The sequence below is a fragment of the Opisthocomus hoazin genome, chromosome 9, assembly GCF_030867145.1.
Source record: "Opisthocomus hoazin isolate bOpiHoa1 chromosome 9, bOpiHoa1.hap1, whole genome shotgun sequence".
Lineage (NCBI taxonomy): Eukaryota > Metazoa > Chordata > Aves > Opisthocomiformes > Opisthocomidae > Opisthocomus > Opisthocomus hoazin.
In genome coordinates, this window is record NC_134422.1 from 13,630,627 (window position 1) to 13,653,359 (window position 22,733).

General features: G+C 44.8%; 1 protein-coding gene across 2 annotated transcripts in view; it reads right to left on the reverse strand.

The window, feature by feature from the left end:
* The window catches only part of SLC15A2 (solute carrier family 15 member 2), a 65,255-nt gene that overhangs the window by 40,794 nt on the left and 1,728 nt on the right, over positions 1-22,733 (reverse strand). Inside the window, exon 1 of one of the 2 annotated variants that reach the window (XM_075431123.1) lies at positions 4,015-4,077. The exons of the other annotated variant lie outside the window; for it this stretch is intronic. The gene's annotated coding sequence lies outside the window, so the exon portion shown is untranslated. Of the gene's footprint in view, positions 1-4,014; positions 4,078-22,733 lie in introns of those variants that run through there. 2 annotated transcript variants of the gene reach the window in all.

A 22,733-nucleotide genomic window follows, 5' to 3' on the forward strand; every position in this document is an offset into this window, starting at 1 on the left:
CAGTTTAATCCAGAGGGCACAGTCAGCACGCAGGAGCAGCCCCAAACCTCGTCTCTGCTTTCCATTATCCAGAAGGCCACTGCGGGGCTCCCTGTGTGACAAATGCATCCTATGCTGTGCTAGGAGCCCCTGGATTCCGCCTGCAGCTATGTGGGCTCAGCTCCCACAGGTACCCTGTTGTCCATCCTTCCATGACCTTCCCACAGGAACAGAGGAGCTCTTCATCAGATATTCTTCCAGTGCCAGTTTCAATTACAGAGCAAAATTCACAGCTTTCTCATAAACCATCCTCAGTGGCTGTGTCTCTGCAGTATTCTCAGTGCAGGCAGTTTTTTCTTCCCCTTACATCTGGCTTCTTTAAAAGGCAAGCATACAAAGATTTTTCCAAAATATTTCTCCCTTCTCTTGTCAGCAAAAGTTCAGACAACACCTAGAATCTGCAACTGATACAATGAGTCGCCATAAACTCATCCCTGGCTCCAGTACCGAGTTGCTGCTAGTGCTTGGGTATCACAGGAACCAAGTTCGCAGTTGACCATCCAAGAAAGAGACCTTTGCTTACACCACAGCTGCTTAAACTGGAAATTCAATTATTGCTAAGAAGACACAAATAACACTCAGATAAGGGACTCTGATGTGACAGAGTGCACAGAGGAAGCAAAATTACTCCCCAAATTCCCCCACGTGCACTGGCTTTGCTTCCACTGATGTTCCCCAGGGATCCCATTTCACCCCTGCTAACTGAGCAGCTAAACATGGGGCCATCAGCCCGAACTTCAGATGAGGCCGGGAAGGACTCCCCTTTTCTTATTCCCTTTTTCTTGTACAGCAGTGGCAAAGCACCAGTTTGGTACCTGCCCCATACTGCCACTGACCAGATCCTCGTCTTCAGCCCTCCCAGTGATTCGCACACCCAAGGGACCTTGCTTTTCACCTGGGTCACACTTCTTAGGTGCCACAAACAGCCCTCGGGGAGCTCAGGTTTGTTAAGCCCCTTTCATGGGCAAGAGTGACTCCAAAGTGCATCTAATTTTGGGGGCAGTGCAAGGAACAGACTTGCTCACATTGGTCCTCTCTCCTGCACTCCAGGTTAGCGCACACTCTTGAGTCCTGCAAGTCTGGCCCTGCGTTCAAGGCAGCAGGAACATTTCTGAGCCTTCTGGGGCTGTCTCCTACTGCCCAAAGTATCTCTAGATAGAGAATACTCCCAGTAGAAACCTGCTGTATTCTGCCGTGCACAGGCAAGCAGAGCAAACACAGCAGCAAAGTTATTAAAGGAGCCATACAAAAAGAAGATAGAAAAGGTTTCACCATCCCTTGTGCAGGGCTCCCACGCTCCTGCAATGTGATGCCTTAATATTTTCAGCATCCTGCAGCTATATTTCCTGAGCGTGTACACAGCCCCGTGCGTCATATAAACTAAATGATTTTTTTTTTTAATACTAGCCTGAAAAAATGTATCAGTCAGTGGGATTAACATACTACTTGTCAAATACACCGCAGAGATGTTTAGGCCATTATCTGCCAGAAGGTTTTCTGAGACAGAAAGGGAGAAAAGGAATTCAAATGTCTGGTAATAAATGGTAACTCATGGCAAACAGCAAGAACAAGTTAAGAAGAATAGATCTGCAAGCACCTCAGATACAAGTGAATTCAGAATAAGACTCAACAGAAGGAGAACTGTGCTGCTGGGCTGAAAATCAGGAAGGAATTTTATCACAAACGGAAATAAGGTGGCACTTCTGAAGACAAGTATAAACAAAGAGATCAAGCACGGAGCGACAGAGGCTGCAAAGCTAAGGCACAAAATGAATTACAGCTAGCAGGGGGACACAAAAGGCAATAAGAAAAGGTGTTAGAAATGCTGTCAATATTGGAGAAAGAGGAAGGAAAATGAAAGTCTGTTATTTAAACTAGAAAATGTGCAAACAAAAGTTCATCCAGAGAAGGTAGAAAAGTGATGTCCTTTTTGTTTGTCTTCACTAAAGAAACTAAATTGCAACAAGATGCATAACACTATTAAAATGAACCAGTACAAACACAGGTGAAATGAGATAAAAACTGCTTAAAGAATATTTGGATACCTCAGATGTGCTCAGATCATTAAAACCTGATGAAGTTCACCTTGAAGTGCTGAATGTAGCATTGAACCACTTCCCTTGTGAAGGGCAGAAGCAGGACAGGGTTAGGACAGGGCAGGTTAGGACAACCCAGGCATGTTCCTCCATAGCCAGAGTGATACTTGATCGGATAATCCCTTCTAAGCACCAAAAGGAGAATAAGAATTACAAAACAGCCATTCTGGATTGGAAAAAATGTTTTCAAACCCAATTGTTTTATTCTTTGGCAACAGGGTAAGTGGTGTAACAGCTAGAGCAGCTTGGGATGTGATATATCCTAACTCTAGTGTTTCTAATGTCTCACAAGGAAAGGAGAGTCCAGATGAAATACCCATATAGTGGACAAATGAGAAATCCTTCTCAGATTAGCTATCAATGATTTTTCCATCAGATTAGGAGGGCGTGAAACACACAGGTCGTCAGTTTTTCTGTAAGCAATGAGAACATCAGCACAGTCAGCATGCTGTTCACGTTTGTGTCCGAAACCAGGATGGAGCAAGCCTGGGGAAGAACAGAGTATGAACTCAAAATTTACCTTGCTAAATGGCAGAAACCACTTTGTGGTTCTGGAATGAAAAAGAGGAAATTCAGGGAAGAAGACTACCAACTGCTACCCCTACCCATTGACAGTAAAAGCAGTCACAGAGACCAACTATTCTCCATTGAGGATGAGATGAGAAAATAACTGACTTCATTTCCACTAAAAAAGATTTGGGGCTGTTTTTGGCCATGTTCCCTTTCTGCAAGGAGAGGTGAGGACTAGAACAGAACCAGCATGGCTGGGGTTGCAGGGTTCAGGCAATCACAAATGTCTGCTACAGAAGAACGTACTAGGGACTGGCTAAATACCAGCTCCTGTCCCAGAGCAGGCAGATGGATGAAGTGCCCTCCTGAATTTCTACGAAAATTATGTGCTAAACAACTTCAACTGGTAGGCACAAAAGCAAGGTCTGCTTTCTGCAAAATTTCCTCTTTTCTGAGTTATCCTCTATGCAAGTGGGGAACCTGAAGGATGATTCACACTTAAATGTAATATTCAGTTACCAGATGCCTTGCACAGGCAGAAGTTTCCATGAGCACATTTTTCTATGACTTTCAGTTCATCATTTAATTTTCTCTGGTTCCCAAATCCACAGGAAGACCATCTGCATTCTCCCTTTGCATTTATAGTCCTCAGATTCTCACTGCTTCCTGCTGCAGTACTGTGCACGTTAATCTGTTTATACTCAACTGATCTCTTCATTTTCATCTGCATTCATCTTGTAGTACAATTCCTCTTGATTTTCAGCTCAGCCACACTGGTCTCTTAATAATGAGTCTTATTTTGAATTCATATACACTGACCATATTTTTATAGCCCTTCTACCCTACCTGTGTTTCTCTCCTCTTTCTCTCTTTCCAAGATAAGGTTATAAGAAGCTAGATGAATGTGCCAGCAACATTTGGGCTTAATGTCCTGGCCCTGGATGGACAAGATAACCTCTTTGGGTCTCTTCTGGCTTATTTTCTCCAATTCTTTGGTTACAGGAAAGAGCATGGCTTAACTGATTTAGACAGATCAAGACCAGTTTCCGTTGCCTGCAGACTTCTCTCAAACTTCAAAGTAATTTAAGAAAATGATGTATCAAATCACTTGAACAACCAGGAAAATATGCCAGAAGTCTTCAGACCTGCATCTCTGCGCTACTCACCAGCCCTTATAGGCTCAAAATTCTAGAGGTATGTGGATTAATTCCACTAACAACATCAAGTATCTAATCTGTATCGAAGAGCCTGTCATCTGGTCACTAGTTAACCTATAACAATCAGAGAAACTTTTTGTCCCTCCTGGTGCCTGTTTGCCTTCAGTTCCTTCTATGATTAGCAAGAAGAAATCTTTGAAAAATTCTCTCACCAGCTTGGGCTTCCTTTGCAGCCTGCAGCATGCCATCCCCCTCTGCCATGTCCACTGCTTCCTGCGTGTTGGACAACCCCAGCTCTGTTGAGCCTAAAGATGAACCTCGTTGAGCAATCCTGGCTCGCTCTCTCCCTGTTGTTAATGTTTCACTTCACAGCAGAAGTCCTTTGGTCACCTATAAAATAGTTAAACTTTCATCTATTTTTGATCTTGAAGTGAAACTGATGTCACCTCTGCTCAGCTTCCAAACGTCATAGGGAATCTGCCTTTCTCCTCGAACACAGCCTCAAACTAAGGCTGCATGGCATCTTTCATGGATGCTCACGATCAATCAGTTTGCGCTGCAGCTACACTATTGTTCAGTAAAATTACTGCTTCTGGATAAGAATAGCAACTGGACCTGTGACTAGACAGGATTTACAGCTAGCCATAAATTCAAATTTTTGACACTGTACACCAACTACAGAGCTGCCCTTAACTATACATGTCTTTCAGTAGTTCAGGTTGTGAGGAGACATAGGGTTTCATCACCTTTTGACAGACTGGCTTCAGTTCCTAGTTCTTCACATGTCACACAGGAACTCAGACATTACATTGATATGCTGTCCTCCCAGACCCTCTTTCACCTTAAAGCCATGAGCTACCTGAAGGAGGATCAATATTTTTTTCTCCCACACTTCTACTGTTTATTTCTTTCTGCTTTCTCCCCATAACCTCCTCTAAACTACTGTGACATCCTTTCAGAGAGGCTCTAAGGCATCTCCCTTGCAGAGGAAAACACCAGATTTTTTTGCAGATACAGAAATGGTTCACAGTGAAATTCTGTATGTTCAGCAGTAGAGAAAAACAGGGTCTCCATCACCACATGTCATGGCCCTGAAGCCACCTACATCCTTACCCTCTTCTCTGCACTGAAATCCCATCCCACCTGCTTCCTGGCACCATATCTCTCATCATCACCTCGACACACAAAATACAGTCAAGGCTAGAAACAGATGCGTAGTTCCTAATGAACTCTGCTATTAGCTGAACAAAAGTTGACCCAGTGCAACAGGGCAGGAGGACTAGGAAGATGCACTAGGGGAACACTGAGAGACATCCAAACTTTGCAGCAAAGAGAAACTTGCAGCAGTAGCTACTTATGTGCAATAGTGAGAAGCCTAAGACGATCGCAGATCAAATTCCAAAATGAAATGAGGAATAAATTCCTAGAGGTATAGAGTAATTTGATAGAGCTACAAGGGATGCACAGGGTGAAGTGAAAGGAAAAAGAAAGCACAAACAACTCATAAAAAGATGATGGTAAACTGTAAAAGGCTTGTGAAAGGAGGATTTAGGCAAAACTTTAATTACGGCTACAAAAGAGCAGGCTATTCACACCAGATATATTAAAGTAAAGATAGGTGGTAAGAAGGATTTAAATTCAGAATGTAGGCTGTATGGCGAGGATCCAGGGAGTGTTAGTCATATTATAAGACGATGTACCATAGATAAGTACAAAGCACAGCATGGCAAAGCTAGCAGTATGAGACTCTGGGCAAGCACTGTGAAAAACAAGCAGAAAAGAAGCATGAGCACTACAAGCCAGACAATGCAATAGAGAAGAAAAGCTGGAGGGAGAATCATTGGTGGGAAGAATAAAAAGCTTTACTTAGTAATGCTTGTGAGTTCTGTTAGAAGATTAGGGGGGGAAAAAAACACAGCAGGAAAGGGCTTTCCTTTGGAACAACTTTTTAAGAGACTCATAGCATGGAAAAACTGGGATTTTTCTCTCATTGGAAGGAATGGCCAAGCAAAACACAGGAAAAGATAGAGCTGATCAGCTGAGGCAGGAAATGAAGAAAATCCAGCACAAACAAAATACAACCACAAATTTATATTACCTTCTAGGCTATCAATATGGGAGTTTCACAAAAACGCTGCAAAAAATTGGACGCTGGCTCCAGAATATGACTTGTGGTCTTTCAGAACAGATCACTGATTAACAGTAAGCAAATACCAAGGAAGCTATACATTGCATAGAAAATCAGGAATAATTTAACTATTGGGGCTGTCAGTAAGGAGCCAGACTAAGCAACCTCTTGAATTCCTTTCCAGCTGTTTCCCCCTCCAGTTCTAAGCTGCACTTGACACTATGCAACAAGGTACCACACCTTGACCCAGAGCTGACTGACAGCACTGGTTTCAGTAAGTTCAAGACAGAGAAAATGGACATCAAGGTGCCCCAGGCAATCTGGACCCATGGGAACATCTTCAGTCCCTAGGTTGTTTCTATGTTCTGCCCTTCCTGCTTGGCCTTTGTTTCCCCTTTACAGCGATTTAAAGCATTTTAGGAATGCTGCCTGCTTCTTAGAGACCGTCCCTAGATAAAACAATAGATCGTTTTCCTGTTCACAAAGGTAGGTAAAGTCAGCAACAGAAAGAATGCTCTGAAAAAAAAAAATTAAGAAAAGGAGAGCTAAGATATGTGTAAAATGGAACGTGAGCTCAGTTTCTAACACACTAGTCAGTGGTGTTTGACTTGCGAGAGTCTAAGTGATCAATTCTGCCTGTCTTTTTTATGTCCCTAACAAACAAGGTGTGCTAGCCCCTCACACACCCAGTGCCACAGTTGTCTGTCTCTGATATAACTCAGGCTCTCTGTTCAAATCCTCTGAATAACAGAGGGAGCCTGGAAACAGAAAAACTTGACTGTTTACCTGGTCCACTTGCCTGGGGCTGAGGGTGGGTCATCCCCTTCATGGAGTGAGAAGGTGGTAGGGTTCCTGCAGCTGGAAGAAAGACGGATGTGGTGTGGCAGGACTTTGGAAGAGCACTCGAGGACCATTTGGTGTCCAAGAACATTTTCTCCCTGGTGGTATCAGAAGCAGGATCTTACACAGTGACTTTCAGCAGTAGGTCTCAGGGCATTTCGCTGAGCAGATGTCAGTTATCTCCACTTCAGAGATGAGCATAAGAGGGAAAAAAACATCCTGACGAAGGCAGGCTCCCCTGAAACCTCTCGCATGCCAGCCCAGCAGTCTATCCATTAAGCTGCCCTGCCTGTAGTATTATCACAGCAAAGAAAAACCAGCTACTGATTTATTCTGCCACAGGCTCTGAGGGATACCTCAGCTACTGAAGACATTGCAGCTTGCAGCAGCCTTGGGTCTGGAAGAATGACACAAGACAGTCGCGTCCAATGTCTCAGTCACCCCTTGGGTGCATTGCCCTTCTCTCCGCACTCACTTCCAGCCTCTGGGACAGATACTGCCTTGGGAATTTCCCTTTTTGCACTGACCCCTCAGCTGGCCAGTAGCTCCTTTCTGATAGCAAGTCCCAAACCCTCTCCCCCCCAGCTCTGGAGTAAAAAGCTGATTTTACTCACTGCTAGCCTCCCCTGCAGCCAGAGGCAGCTGGTAATGAGAAAGCAGGAATCCTCGAACCACTCTATTCCTCACAGCCAGCTCACAGGGATGCCCGGCACCAGAGGGGTCTATGGGACAGTGAAGGAGGGGGCACAGCTACAGGATGCGGCAGCAGAACCCTGGGGTTCGGTTCTGACTATGCTACTTGTCAGGCACCTCGAGCACATATTTCAAGTTTCCTAGCCTTAACTCCGTTGGCCATAAAACAAGAGTCAAGCAGCACTAATCTCCGGTACATCTGGGACAAATGGCTTCATTCATTAGTCCAGCTACAGGCCTAGGAGAATCTCAGGGAAGGCATTAATTTCAGCTTTTCCAATTTTTTCCATGCATCCACAGTAAACAGTCTGATTGTTTTATTCTTTGCAAGATTCTCTGTGTCAGACGATATAACGCACTGCACAATTTCAAATCTTTGCCATCACAGAGAGGGTATCTCACCATATCCCAGCACATAGCTGATTTTTGGCTACAGCTTAACTTAGATCGCAATTGTGTAATCAGTGCTTCATCAGGACAAGCTGCCAGGGACAGAGAACATGCAAATCCCCTAAATACCTCTGTTCTGTTAAAAAAACCCTGCAGATCTAATCCAGAGAGATCTCAGCTCTCCAACAGTGACCTCTCCCAGATGCAAGCACAGACAGATGTGATATGACCTGCTGGGGACTGTCATTTCCACTGAGATGTTAATCAGTTCCTCACCAGCCTGCTTCCTCCACCACCACACTAAGGGCCAGGCGGATCAGGGGCTCATCCAAGATTCATTAACTCTGGTTCCCTGTATTTTCGTAACAAGCTTGCAGTGCCATCCATTCTCTTCAGCCTCCCTCTGCAGTGACCACGGGGATCAATTTGCTAACACGGTGAGTGCGAGTAGCTCTCTCCAGCTACAGCGGGAAGTGCAGTCATGGGTTTTCCCTGCATCAGTCCCACATGGACCCACACAAAATTAGAGTCTCTTTTTTAAATTTTGCTCTAAACATACAGCCTGTGGGTCTCCAGGGATCATGACACTCATAGCAGAGTTAAGTTTGTCCTGAGCCTCCTGTGCCCAGGGCAGTCTGCTCTCCTGGCACTCATGGCAAATCCCCTCTGACTTTGAGGGAGAGAAAGGTTATATCCGCTTAGAAGGAAGAATTCATCTATGCCTCTTTCTCCTTATGCTCACTCCCCAAAAGAGATCCACTCTTCCTAGTGGTCTGTGATCCACCTGACATCAGTGGGACCGGGGGTGCTCAGCCTCTCCCAGATGCCACCCACACAGCACATGTTAACTTCCCTCTGCTCAACACTCCTTTCTCCCAGAAATAACCTCTCCTGCCTGGAGCACATCATCTGGCTATGACCAAATACTGAATCAGGCACTTTCTCTAACCCTCCTTTTCTATCCCGAGCCTGTCTCCTTCCTCCTGGGATCTTGCACAGGGTTGTGCCCATCACACAACAGTCAAGTCCTGTGTCACATACCTGCAAACACTCTGCACGCTTCACTTGTGCAAACAGCAACCCTGAACACAGAAATCTTTTTCCCACAGGCACACAAAAAACACGTCTGGTGTTTTCCAGCTTGTGGCCACCCAGGAGATACAGAGCAGTGCTTAATGTGCCGGGCAGCAGCACGGCACATGACCAAGGAGCAGGCAATGGTGTACATTGCTCTTACTGCACCTGCAGGCTACCAGAGCTTTGCTGGCTGCACCAGGAGGAAAGCCAGCCCCATGTGCTTCGAGTGACTGCAGACACCGGCTCAGAGCATGAGTCCTACACAACAGCAGGAGGTTTAATGAAGTCAAATTAAGCCACGTTCACTCTTCAGGCTACTACATTCACCTCCAGGCCCTTCTGCTTTCCTAATCTATTTCTAAGCAGTTCCTCTGACACTATAAGAATAGAAACCCTCTGCAGACTTCCAGTATCTTCCTAAGGTGAGCTATCAGCTATTGATCTGGTCCGTCTTTACATTTATTACTCTCCAGCAGCCATCTGTATCTGAGCAAAGCAAAACGCCCAGACTTGGCAGAGGTTTCACTAGTCCCAGCGCTTGCTTTCTTAAACCTATTTCCCTGGAGAGGCTGTCTGCCTGGTAAACAGGGAAGAGCTCATCGGCTGCAATAGCAAGATGGGAATGGTGCATGGGGGTTGAGAGGTAGCATAGGCACGTACCAGCTACAGCAAGAGTTGCTAGATGGTGAAGATCAGTTAATATATCCACTGCAGTCTCATCTGCGGTGCGTGACAAGGGGAGGTGGCATTTCCACCCCAGACAATGAGCAGCAGTGCTGGGGATGTGCTGACATAGACTTCCCACCCCCCCTCCACCCCTTGCATCTCCTGTGCCCACAGCTAGCATGTCTTTGCTGTTTGGCATTCAGCCTCTGGACATCTCCAAGTGCTCCTGCACAGCCCTTAGTAAACAGGGTAGTGCACTCTGGTGCTTACTGACAGAGAAATCCATTAGTGCTAACGTTTATTAGCTATAAGAAATCCACGCCAAAAAATTACATTCACCTTTTCCATGACCTCCAGCTATGTCTAGGATACATGAGAAGATCTAGCCATGCCATTCCTTTAAGATGCAGAAGGCCACTTGAGTGGTATATATTGAACTGACTTCAAAGAACCTTTGAGTGCTCAGCAACTCAGTGCAACAGATTTGTTTATAGAAATAATCACTTTCAGAAGGAAAGTGTACATGGCACTTTTCCTGTGTCTCCCATTCAGTTTTACCTCTAACAATAAATCACTAAAGAGACTCAACATGGAATGCCTTAGCATTGTACTCACCTAGAAATATTTCTTTGCTGTATAAACTCAGATTAATACTCATTCTCCTCAAGATAAAGACAGGTAGAAATAATTTGAGGGAATAAAACCAGTTTTCAGCATTCCTGACACTTCCCATTGTTAACAAACAGACTATCTTATAATGGTAAAGTCAGAGCAATAATTCCTCTCTTATACTAGATCTGATTGACTAGACATGGCAGATGGTGTTTTTATTACTCTCCGTCTTTATGCTATTCTAAAAGAGGCCTCATCTAATGCAGCCCAGGCTGTGTTTTGAGTCTTAACCTCTCAGATAAGCAAACCCTGTTTCATCAGGTTAATGGATCCTTACTTGATTCAGGAAGGCAATTTTCCTTAACATTATTCTAATCAAGTGCTCAGAGCCCAAATTGTCCTGGCTGATTGACTGCCAGCAATGGGTAAATCTTTCTGTAAGGACCATATTTATTTTTAAAGAGGGAAAACAAGTTATTATTACTATTACAGAACCAATCCTATCCTGTATTGAGTGACTTCTCAAATACTGGCTTTTACTGCAGTCACAGAACTAAAGATAAAAGTAAAGTTAATGCAGCCTTCCTCTCAGTAGTTTTATTAAATAGCAGGCAGGAAAGGAAAATTCAAGAGATGGCCTGCTGTCTATTGATACCCCTCAGTTAACTCCTCCTATGGTAATAGCATCTGACTCTAATCAGCACAGACCCCTTCAAACACAGGCTTACTCCAACCTGCCTTCCTGCATCAGCCTCCAAATTGAGGGCTATCAGCCCCAGTAACTTTGCCACCAGGCTGGGAAGAAGTGACAGAGGACTACCCACCTTCTAAAAGAAAAGTTCTGAAGGAAATCCAGTGTCTTGAGGATGCTCCCTGCAAGTCCCATGTCCAGCATGGCATCTGGCTCCACAGGCACAGTTTGGTGCTACAGCTGCTTGGGAGCACACTGACAGCCCAGATGGAGACAGGGATCATAGTGCCTTGCTGCCTTGGCTCCTGGTTGATTCAAGTCACTCCAGGCAGAGACCTTACCAGCTATGGGGCCGTCCAGAGAGCTTGAAGAAGCAGATGGGAGGTCTGATCTCTCCTACTCTCTTCCACCTACTGCAAGACTGGACCAGCAATTGAGCCAATGTAAGGGCAAGGAGAAAAAGAAACCGTCCCAAGACTGTGCATAAAACCAGCCACAGAAAACAAGAACTGGGCCCGCAACTCCTGAGTGATCATTCAGTCAGTGCTTTCACTTCTCAACACACGTATTACCTTTTCACACAGCCTCACAAGCAGGATCGGTAGCCCCAATGCCCCATCAGACACTCCATACCAGATTTCCACCTCCAGAAAAGCTGACCCCCAGGAGCCTCAGCTGGAGTTTACAGAGCAAGCAAACTGAGCTACTTAACACAGAAAAATTTTCTTTGCCATTTTCTGAGCAGCTGAGCTGTTGTCCTAACAGCTCTGCTGAAATTATTGATGCCTCAAATGAAACAATCATTCTCAATGATTTTTATCTACCAGCCACCAGATTTTTAGGGTTTAGTCAGGCAGAGTATTACATTGTAATATCAAGGCAGGCATCTTTAAAATGGCAATTATTCTGCAGGAGCAATAGACATGCTGGAGAATACCTTAACTCTTTCATTCCTCAGAAGGACTACAAGGCAAGGAGAGGTTGTCTAGTTATGATACAAGGGCAGCCTAGAAACCTGTATTCTCTCACTCCTTATGATACAAACCAGTCCTTCAAACACGTTCCAGTTGTACTTATAAGCAAAAAAAAAACACCAAAGACCTCAGGATTCCCTGTCTACTGAGACGGTATTTGCATTCAAGGGTAGCATAGCAAATACAACCAGGAGGGCAACGGAGAAGCAGCCAGAGAGCAAGCAGCTCTTATGCGTGTTGCAATCACATTACAACAGCACTGTTGTGCTATATACAAACCTGAGAAAGAACTATTAACCCCTATGCCATCCATAAGGCTGACATGTCACCCTTGAGGACCACTCAGCAAATCCAAACCCCACAGTAGCGCTACACAAATAGACTCTCATTAGATGAATTATCCCATAATTACTTGTTGAAGACCCAAACCTTATTAACTCACACTCCTCCTTATGTCAAATTGAGTTCTTCCCATGCTTGATTCTGTAGATACTTTACCTTCTATTTTTGAAATGTCCTTAAGATACAGAGGAGTATGAAAGGTTTCATCCATGTCTTGAAGCAGTGGCTGCAGCTTTCTGCTTAGCTTAGACTGAGGCTGGGATTTGGGTGCACAGGAGGAACCCAGGCACAGGGGAGGGCATTTCAAAGCAAGGTAGGGGACAGTCTCACAACATCATTCTTACCACATTGGAGAACTCCTTTTGAGGAAAAAGCTTCTAATAGAATTTGATTTTTTTAAGACTTCTGGCCTCCTCTAGATTGGAGAGGGGACACTGCTCCAGGTGTGGATGCCAGGTGAAAAGACTGTGTTTGAATCAGAGGCTCCCAAACCAAAGTCAGTAAGTATGGCTGGGCTCAGGCTGAAGGATTAAAAGTTCCTAAGCTCTCTCAAATGTCTCTGCTTCAGGTCCTCCTATGTAGCTTGTCACATTTATAACACACAGCATGCTTCAGGAGAGGCAGCCTTTTAAAACAGTGCTCTCAAATATCTTTACAGGGTTGACTACAGACACCTTTGGGCTTAGAGCAAGCACCACTGGAAATTGTTCAGACAGGGGATCAATAGAGCAGCATAACTTAAAAAACTTGTTAGTTGTGGAGACAGCCTCCAGGGACAATCCCAGAAGAAGCAGCATCTGTCCCGGTTAATTACTGCTGGGAAACAAGGCATCAGAGCAGCAGGAGGAAAAGACGAGCTTCGTTCTTACTAGGTCTCATTCGCTACACTATTTTTTTTAAATCAGCAGTGAACGGTGGAGAGAACTTGTCCCTGGGCCTGGGCTTGATGCAAACCCCCATAAATTGGGTGAATGGACCATAAGCAAAATTCAGCCCCATCCGGTTTGCAGTGTGTGGGAATAGCTGAGTCCAGCTGCCTTGGCGAGAAACACAAAGAGGCTTCACAGCTATCGGATAAGCTGCCCTGGTGGGTTTCTCATTGCCTTTATTGAGTGTTGGGTCAGACCCCATGCACAGAAGTGTCTGTGATCAATGAACCCATGATTTGCTAGTTCTGCCCAAGGGCTTATTCACAGTTGATCCAAACCAACTTGATTCATGAAAACTGGCTGGAAATCTCATCAGAACAGGCTTTGCAGAGAGATTTCTGGCACTTTTGCTTCCAGCACTGGTTGAAAATAGAGCAAAAAGAGACTCCAGCCTCCTCTGAGTTATTTGTCGGATCTGGAGATGGGTGATTAATTCACAAAAAATAAAAGTAGCTTGCTCATTTTCTGCCTTTTGATTTTTCCCCCCTATGAATAGAGGGTTTTTTTCTTAGGTTTCTTTGTTTTTCAGGACTATTTGTCAAGTAGTTTCTACAGACAATTTCAGGTACTTTGACAGCATTAGTGATCTGCAATCTAAGCAGGCAAAATAGGACATGTAGGTTACATGGTACACTTCAGAGTTTTTCACGCGGAAGAGCATACGTCTTAGAAACAGGCTCACAGAGTAGATTTGCACAACTCTCATTCTTAAGTTCTTCCATGGATAGTCTGGACTATTGCCTCAAAAAAGCCCACTCCCACAAACATTCCTCACACAATGTCTGTCTGCTCAAGCACTCCTAACCAGGGAACACGGAAAGAACAGGAGCAAAATCAAGGCACATATTACTTACGGAAATATCTGCAGCAAGTTTCAAAGAAACGTGCTGGTAGAGTGTCCCCAGATGGAGGGATTTCCATGGAGAAAGCACTGAAGTCGTCCAAGACAAAAAAAAGAGCTCTATGAACTGCTTAAACTTCAGGATGTGTCTGAGATGAATGTAAGGAATGAATATAAGGTTATTTCTCCTTGTACCCACAGCAGCATTTGTATACCGTGCTGATGTACAGAGAACAAATGGCGAAACAAGCTCTTGGCCTCACAGTAACATTGTTCTGGTTGTTGTCCCTGAAGGCTTTCAGTTAATCTTCGTCTGTGGGTTTGGCCGGAGCAATGTACTGGTGAACCTCCCCTCTCTCATTTCTGCATGCAAACTTAAAGCTTCTTGAGGATTCATTAACTCTTTAATTCACCATTCATGCATTTCAGGGGAGGCTTTCGTATTTTCTGTACCGCTCAGTGCCTTTTTAAGTGTAGAGTTATTGATGGGGTCTCTTTCTGACTTGCGCTTGCTCCCATAGAAACAGCTGGTCTTAAAGGGAAGACAGACAGCTAAGACAGGGATCATGTTGGTGCTAGCTTGGCCAGACCTGGTCTCTCTCAACCCTAGAGACTCCTCCTTTTTTCACATTCCCTATTGGAAAATGGAAAGTAACTCAAAGGATTCACCTCTATCAAGCCAATTTACCAAAAGAGATCAGCGTCAGAATTGATGCCATATGTTTTCAAGAGTTCATATTCAGCTTAATGCCTAAAATAAGATTTAGGCTTTGGTGACTAGCAAGCAGGAGGGAAACTCCCTGTACTGACTACTCAGCTTCTCCAAAAAGCCTGTCCTCCTGTGACTACCAAACACTTGTCAGGCACCCCCACTTTCTACAAGGGTGAGAACCACTTGCCACTGAAATGCAGCTTGCAGTGAACTAGGAGCAAGGCAGGCAGGCAGAGTCTGATAGGCAAAATAACCTGGGTTCTTTAATTGCCCGTGAGAGAAAAGAAGTTTTCACTTTCTTCAGCCATGCCTGCATAATCCACTGTAAAACCAAAATTTGCTGCTCCCAAGAGTTGGTATGGTGCAGAAGGACAGAGCCTGATGCAGCTGGCCATCCAGCCAGGCACCCCGTGCCCCCATCCCCACAGCACCCAAGCATCTCAAAGGCACCAGCAGCTCCCTCCCGGTTCAGGGACAGGGCTCCAGAGAGTGCAATTATTTCAGCCCCAGCGCTCAGGTTGCTAAAACACCTGTGGCATGTTTGTTGTTAAATAAGGCTGATTGATGAGCATTGTACCAACCATTTTAGAGGAGATAAACCAGACATTCAAGATGCTTGTGACAGAATAATTCAGAGGACATGATTAGATGCCACTGGGTCCCTTGAGACTAAAAGCCTGATTCCCCTCTTACCTATTTTGGTGAGAAGCAGGAAGAACTGCCTTGCCTGTGGAGCTCAACCTGTAGTAAAATGATTTGATAGGAAAAGTCTCTTCCTTTGTTGTTGGCAGACCGCACAGGAGTGAGGACATCTGGGCCCCCAGGCCTCTACCATCTGGCTGCCCAGGGAACTTGGCTCATTTCCACAGCAAGGACCCTGCAAACCCTTGGTGTCTGGGGGCTTCCAGACTCCCTGGCATGGAGGCAGGAGCCTGAAAGCCCTGCAACAAGCTTGCAGTTCCCATTGCTGCTCCTGGCAGGGAATACCAGATTTCTGGGTTCTTCTACACACCTTGATAGGCCCAAGTATGGTCAAGCCATGTCAACTGCCCTTCAGGCCCCAGTAACTAGCATCAAAGCCACATTTGCTGGGTCATGGATATGGAGCCCTTCTTAGAGACAGCAGAGAGACAAAATGAGGTACATAAGGGCAGGAATTCAGGCACTGATGACTGTGAGGTCACCAAGGAGAAGAAGGAAGAGAAGCAATACAACATGAGGGGAGCTCAATTTGCCATAAAAATTATATATAGATATAAAAAGGTTTATAAAGTATTCAATCTGCCTCAGAGTGCATGCATGGGAAGAAATCTGTCAAGGCAAGAATGCCCCAAGCAAACACCACCTGGGAAATGCCGAGGCAGCTCTCCTGCCCAGTCTCCCCAGCACATTCACACATTAGGTCAGTGAGCACAGGGCTGGACAATACTTCAGTTTATAAAAAGATCAAGGCTATTTTCAGCCAGCTGCACTTGGTATGTGGAGCAGCCCCAGCTCATCACATCTGTCTGCCCATAATGCTCTGTCCCTATGGGATTTCAGAACAGTTACTTTGCCCAGAGTCAGCAAAAATAAATAGATCTATGTTTTTAAAATGGGCTATGTAGGAAATTTGCAGTGTGCAAGTCCAGAATAAACAGGAGACTGTAGAAAAATTACGTCTAGTTGTTGCCACACAGAAATAAACCCTGGGGATGAATCACATGAGGCAACCAAGGAAGGAAGAAATTATCATAACTGAGACCGAGGAGAGGAGACCTTGCTGAGACACTGCAGTGGGAATGAGGGTGAGAAGGATCTAGCTACAAGCTCGTGCAGTGAGTGTGAGGCCAAGGACACTGCCTTTTGACTTGGCCGGAGGTAGCACCACTGCCAGGTGCTCTCACATCTTTCTGTTGTACCCCAGTGCTATGCACAGCCAGGGAGACAAGCAGGAACCAGCGCATCCAGCCCATCCCCACACCAGTGAAGCAACGGCAATTCAGTGTGGAAAGTTGAAACCCAGGCACAAACACCCTTCTCAAGACCCTCACATCACCGGGGTGGAAGATGGATCATTACTAATAAAAACAGAATGTTTTGGTTTCAAAATGATCTCAGGGAGTCAACAGCTACTGGAGTAAACAGCCTATTTCATGAGAATTTAGCAGGGGAATAATTTTATGGAGCTCAGATAAAAGGCAGTCACATGGAACTCAGATTCAGAAGAAATTGCTTTTTTTCTGAATTACGGGTTTGGACGTTAAATAAGGAATATTCATCTGACTGCACTTTCCCTGATCGGTGCACTAGTCCACCGTATGAGGAAATGCTTTCAGTCCCTCCTCCCACCTTCCACGGAGCAAGTTCTTTATTAAAAACTAATGATTGATTCTCTTTTTCAAAATTAGCATCTGCAAATTTGGGGGCAACTTCAGTCCTGGAATAAATACAAGCAATTCCCTTTGCACTGATTAGGAGTTCATCCTTCTCAAAAAATCCCAAAGGCCTCTTAAATTGACTGTCTTGATTAAAGATGGGTTTAGCTTTAATTGAATAATTGGTGTGGTTTGATGTCATTGCTTATGGCAGAGATTTCCTCTGCTGTATCTTGGCCAGACAGGGGTGCTTCCTCTACACCTCAGTTCAGTCTCCTCGGGCTGAACTGTTCAAACAATTACAGATATATCATCAAAATACCTACAAATATGTATTACATACACACATTTTAATATGCCAGCCACGGAGCCCAGTAGGAGGCCATGCTCCGGGTTTAAGTTGTGCCATGGCATGCGGGGCTGCAGAAGATCAAGAGGAGCCTGTAGGACCAGATCAACAGACGTAAGAACATAACTCCACTGATTTCAGCGGGTTGTCGCCAGTAAGACAGTTCTGTATGCTAGGGACACAGCTGGAGCTAAGTCTAGTTAAAAAACCATACATGCTGCAAGGATTGAGTAGATTTACTCTGGTGCTGAGCTGTTAGATGCCTTGTGCCTCACATTATTAGTCAAGTAGCTACAAGACCCAGTATGAGGAAAGACTTGGCTGATGGCAAATCTCAACAACACACATTTTCTCAAAGCCCTTTATAGGGATTTGGAATCAAATGCTAGTGAATGAGTAGTTAATGTCTCCACTTGCAGTTAGGACTGTAAAACATGTGGATGCACTTTTCTGTTTGTTTGGTGTCTCACTATCAAATAATTTCTAGGTGCTTTATGAGGCTTCTTACTGTGATTTCCTGACTCAATCCAAAGACAGAATTACCAGAGTCTAAAACTGAGCTGGAAGCTAAGAAAAATTTGTACTAGGGTTAACTTTATGTCTGGTGGTAACCTCTTTGCCACTATTTAGCATTCAAGAGATAAACTCCCTGACTTTGCAGCTCTGCAAAAGCTCTTTCTAATTGAATCAAGTAGATTTAGATTATACCAACTGATCTTTTTTCAAGCAGGAAGTAGGGATTCACTTAGATGGGTTAAAAACGTGGGCTTGCAGGGGAAAGGAGTGGAGAAGATTGTCTTTATGTAAGAAATGAGAGAGAATAAAGTTTCAAAAATATTCAATACGTCATTTCAAAGATTTTAGTTGTTACAGTTAAAAAAACTGCAAACACATAGTAAAAATTTACAAATGAAATTGAACATGTCAAAAACATTTTGACTGAGTCAAGCCTTGTTTTCCAGTATTTCAAAACACAGGCAGCTTGTTCTGCATCAGGATGGGAACACTTCCTAACTCGCACGCATTCTGGTGAGGTGGAAATGTGCATCTCTGAGTGCCTAAAACCACTACGTTCCCAGATCTTCTAGAGCTGGAGACAACTGCATCACCAGTGCACTCTCCTGACACTTCTCCACCTGGCTAATGGTGCACTGGCATGGACAAAGCACATGTAAGGAGGCAGGTCATCGCCAGTGAGCGGCAATACAGGCTTACACTGCCTCCGCTGCCTCTTCCGTGAACATGGATCATTTACCAGCCAGCGAAGGAGAACAAGCTCTGGGGTTGTGTTTGCTGTTAGGGAAGGGCAGAGTGAAGAGGACAGCTACTTGCACAGGGTGAAGACCTGTTACCTGTATGGGCCAGATCTGCCCCACCTATCCACCCCATCCAGCCCTCCCTTGCTGGCGCAGAATCTCGGATATCTCAGCTATGTGCTGGCTGCCAGAGCAAACTTCTCCATGGAGAGAGCACCCACCACTGAAACTGAAGACAGATGCTAGTCAGCTCCATTCATGCAGAACAGATGACTCCGGCCATGCCAATGAAAGCTGCAGCTGCTTCGTAAAGCTGTGGCAGATGCATTGGGTGATTGCCTGAGCCAGCTGGTATTGATATGCAAGCCAGAAAAGGGCAGCAGGTCTGGCCAAACAGGGTGGCCAAATACAGCTTAGACAACATGGTGAACAGTTCCTCTTCTCCACCAGAGGTTGGACAGATGGCCTGGAGAGGGGCAAGTCTACATCACTTAACACCTTGCTGTAGGACAAGTCGCAAAGTGCTTCCTTAGGCAAGAGTCATTGAAGGCAACAGGCTCCCTGCCTGCTCACAGGGTAAGATAATAGCTTTGGGACCACAGGCTTGGACTACACAGCTGTATCTGGCCAGTGAAAGCAGGTTGTGCATATGGTACCTTCTGCTCTACCGTATTTTTGGCCCATGCCCCACCTTGGCAGGCAGCAAGGATGAAGGTAATTTGACATGTGATGAAACAAGGTGAGACGGAAATGGGAAGCCAAAGAAAAGTCAAAACCAAGACAAAGGATTGGCTTACACAGATCACCAGAGCCCCAGAGGATAGGATACGAAAGGTCACTGCTAGCACTGGCTTGTTCCTGAAATAAATGTTCTTTGGCTTCAGGGCACGCAACAGAAGCTCATTTCATTGAACCTGCTGCTTCCAGCACGCAGCTGGAGAGTGCTTGTCCTCCAAGTCATTTGAGAACCATGGTGATGAGCTACCACTATCAGCTGACAGGTGGGTTTACATCTGTGTTCTTCAACATGTGGATGGCCATTGAGCCACAGACTCTCCATCCCTGGTCTTTTCTCTTTCCATCAGCTGTGGAAGCTTCCATGCTTATTCTAGCCCTGACAGGTAAGGTAATCAGCCCTGGATGTCTCCACTAGTATCAAAATACAATTGCACTACCATTCAGAAGCTCTCCAGCAGGCCACCTAAAGTGAGCTACTGATTCCATTTGAGTCCCCAAGGAAAAAGCAAGCAAGTATCAAAGCCGGCCCCATCTGTTATTATGACTTAAGAGTCCTTGGAGACACAGCTCTCTAGGACAAAGCAAGCCAGGTTGCTATACCCACCCTACTATTGCTAAGTGAACCAAATTGACTAAGTAACTTAAGAAAGTGCAGTCTGCTCCTGCCCATGGAAATGTGTTATTCTGCAAATTGAAACAGGCCTGAGAAACCAGGCCATGGCCCATCCCATCCCTGCTGTTTGCAAAGGAGGCTGTTTCTGCATGAGGATCTGAACTTGCACTGATGTGAACTGCTTTAATGAGGAATAATCCAGACTGGTGAACATACAAGGCTTAACATTCAACTTGTCCATCACATAGCCATCTCTTGATAGACTGGCATGGCTCTTCAGGCAAGGAACAGTCAACCTAAGCTGACTTCTTCACAACTTGCTAAGCATAAGAAAAAGAAAGGACCAGAGATAGAAAGGTCAGCTATAATGTAATGCATGTCACTGCCTTCAGTTATACTGCACTGAATCTGCCACGACCATTTCTCTCCTTGTGCTTGAAAATTGCAATGATAGCACTTTGCAGCCAGCTTTGCTGAGAGTTTACAAAACAGCTGTCAGATGGGAGAATGGTTTGAAAGATTACGGAAGGGAAAACACAGGGCAGTGACTCCTATTTGAGGCAGGTCAGCCTCAGGACCTCAGCTCCAAGCATTTCCTGACGCGCAGCCACGCACACAGAATAGCTGTCCCCTGTCAGGTGGGAGTAACACATTGCATGTAGCATTCAAACTGGTTCATGGGTGGTCTTGGTTTGCAAGAGTATGGCAAGGGACTATCCAGACATTAAAGGAGAAGAAAGGATAATAATTTACATGTCTATCTATATTTTCAGCTGAACAGGTTCTCCTGGAAAGCAACAGCAATTGCACTGCTGACAATAGTAAAGCGGTGATTCTCAAATGAACTGCAAGCATAAATCCAGCTAGAGTTTCCAGAGAGAGGCATGGAGGGCATCCTGTAACTGACCTGGGCTCCTTTTGATGGACCTAGGAAACAGGGAAAACAAAAGCTCCACCCTTGGAAGCAATGTGAGTGTGAGCGGCTACCACATTGTTCTCCTGAGCCAGTGCAGCTTGGGGGCAGAGTCATGTCAAGCAACACGCTTTTCCATGCCATGAGTGCCCTTGAAACTTTCGCATAGCAAGATCTCAATGATTTCTTTCAACTTTTTAAAGCAACATCATCAAGAGAATGGGAAAATAAAACTGGCTGTCCTACTTTTTTGGTACTGCTTGCAAGCATCAGAACCAGAGCTTTCCAGAGTTGCTGTTCTATCTGCTAAGTGTTTACCTCACACCAAGGTACAAAGCCACTTCCCTGGTCTCGCTCACTTCTCCTACACTTGGTCACAGCTGAGGGCAGCCTGGAATTGAAGGGTGAGGACAAGGCACAGCGGAGGAAGCCCAGGTCTGTCACAGGAGCGAGTCCTCCATCCTCATGTGAGATGGTTCCTGTTCCAAACACCACCCACCCAGTGGCTGTGCTTCATACCACCGAATTTTGTCCCCATTATTCTCCCTCCCCCCTACCAAATTCCCCACCACACTTCAAACACCACGCCAGTCAAGCTTTTCTTTTTCAGCTGCCTGACTGCCAGCCCCAGCATAGCAGGGCTGCCCATTTGCAGCACTCGGCACTCTAATCCATTGACCTTTTAAACATTGTACGAGATTGTCTATTTTTTTTTATCACCATAGCCTATTTTAAGTAATTTTCCAGAAGTTCAGTTCATTCTTCTGCTTGCCTAAGGAAATATAAAAATTTACACCTATTGTAAAAGCATGAATAAAATCTGATTGCAGAAAGTAAAGACAATAATGTGTCCATAATACTAACTACCTCACTTGCACTGCATTTCTTTTTAAAGGAAGATTTGTCTGATCATCAACAGGGTATTGATTTAGATCACTGCTAAAATTACCACTGTGAAAGTAAACTCACTTTTATTGCATTAGTGCAGAGAACAGTTATACACAGTTTAAACTTTTATGTCTGTTGCTGGTGGTGATCAATCTTTTAACTATTAAGCCAAATGGGTTCTGTGGCAGGAGATGACATATACAGTGCACTTGGGATATTTTTTGAAAAGGTTAAAATTTACAAAATAAAAATCAACAAAACATTTTTTAAAATAGAAATCAGTAAAGCTGGTAATAGAATCAGTTAGAGAATTTGCGATGTTCTCAGATCGGGCAGTTTGAGGAAGCAAATTGGGGGCAATGCTCTAGGACTTAAAAGATTCACATTCTGACCAGTTCTGTACAGACTTCTGGTGTGACTGGAGCTGGTCTTTTGAGTCTGGGGAATGTTTTTTGTACTGATACAGTGCAGTTGGCCAAATATAACAGAAAGAACTACACACCCTGCTGAGATGCAGTCACTTTAGTAGTAGCCATATGCATTTTGATTACTCTTTACACAGTTCTCTGGTGGTCTGATACTCAAGATACAGGACACAAGTTTTCTTTGGCAGCCACGTCACCTTCCTCACACGCATGTATTTCTAATCTCAGTTATATAAGAGTTAATCAGTAACAGCAAAGAAGTAGCTCACATGTGGATGCACAGAAGGAAGAAGATTGTGTGCATTCTGCTGTGGTTTGCTATGCAAACACCACCCCAAGAAATAAAACAGGAAGGAAACAAGCAAATAGTAGCCTGGACCTCCCAGTGTCAGGTGCCATCACATTCTGTTAAGTGGAGAAAATTAAAACCAGAAATGTATCTAGAGACATTCCTCCTTGGGTTTCAGCATTCGCCCTTCAGTATCAATTCACTCAAA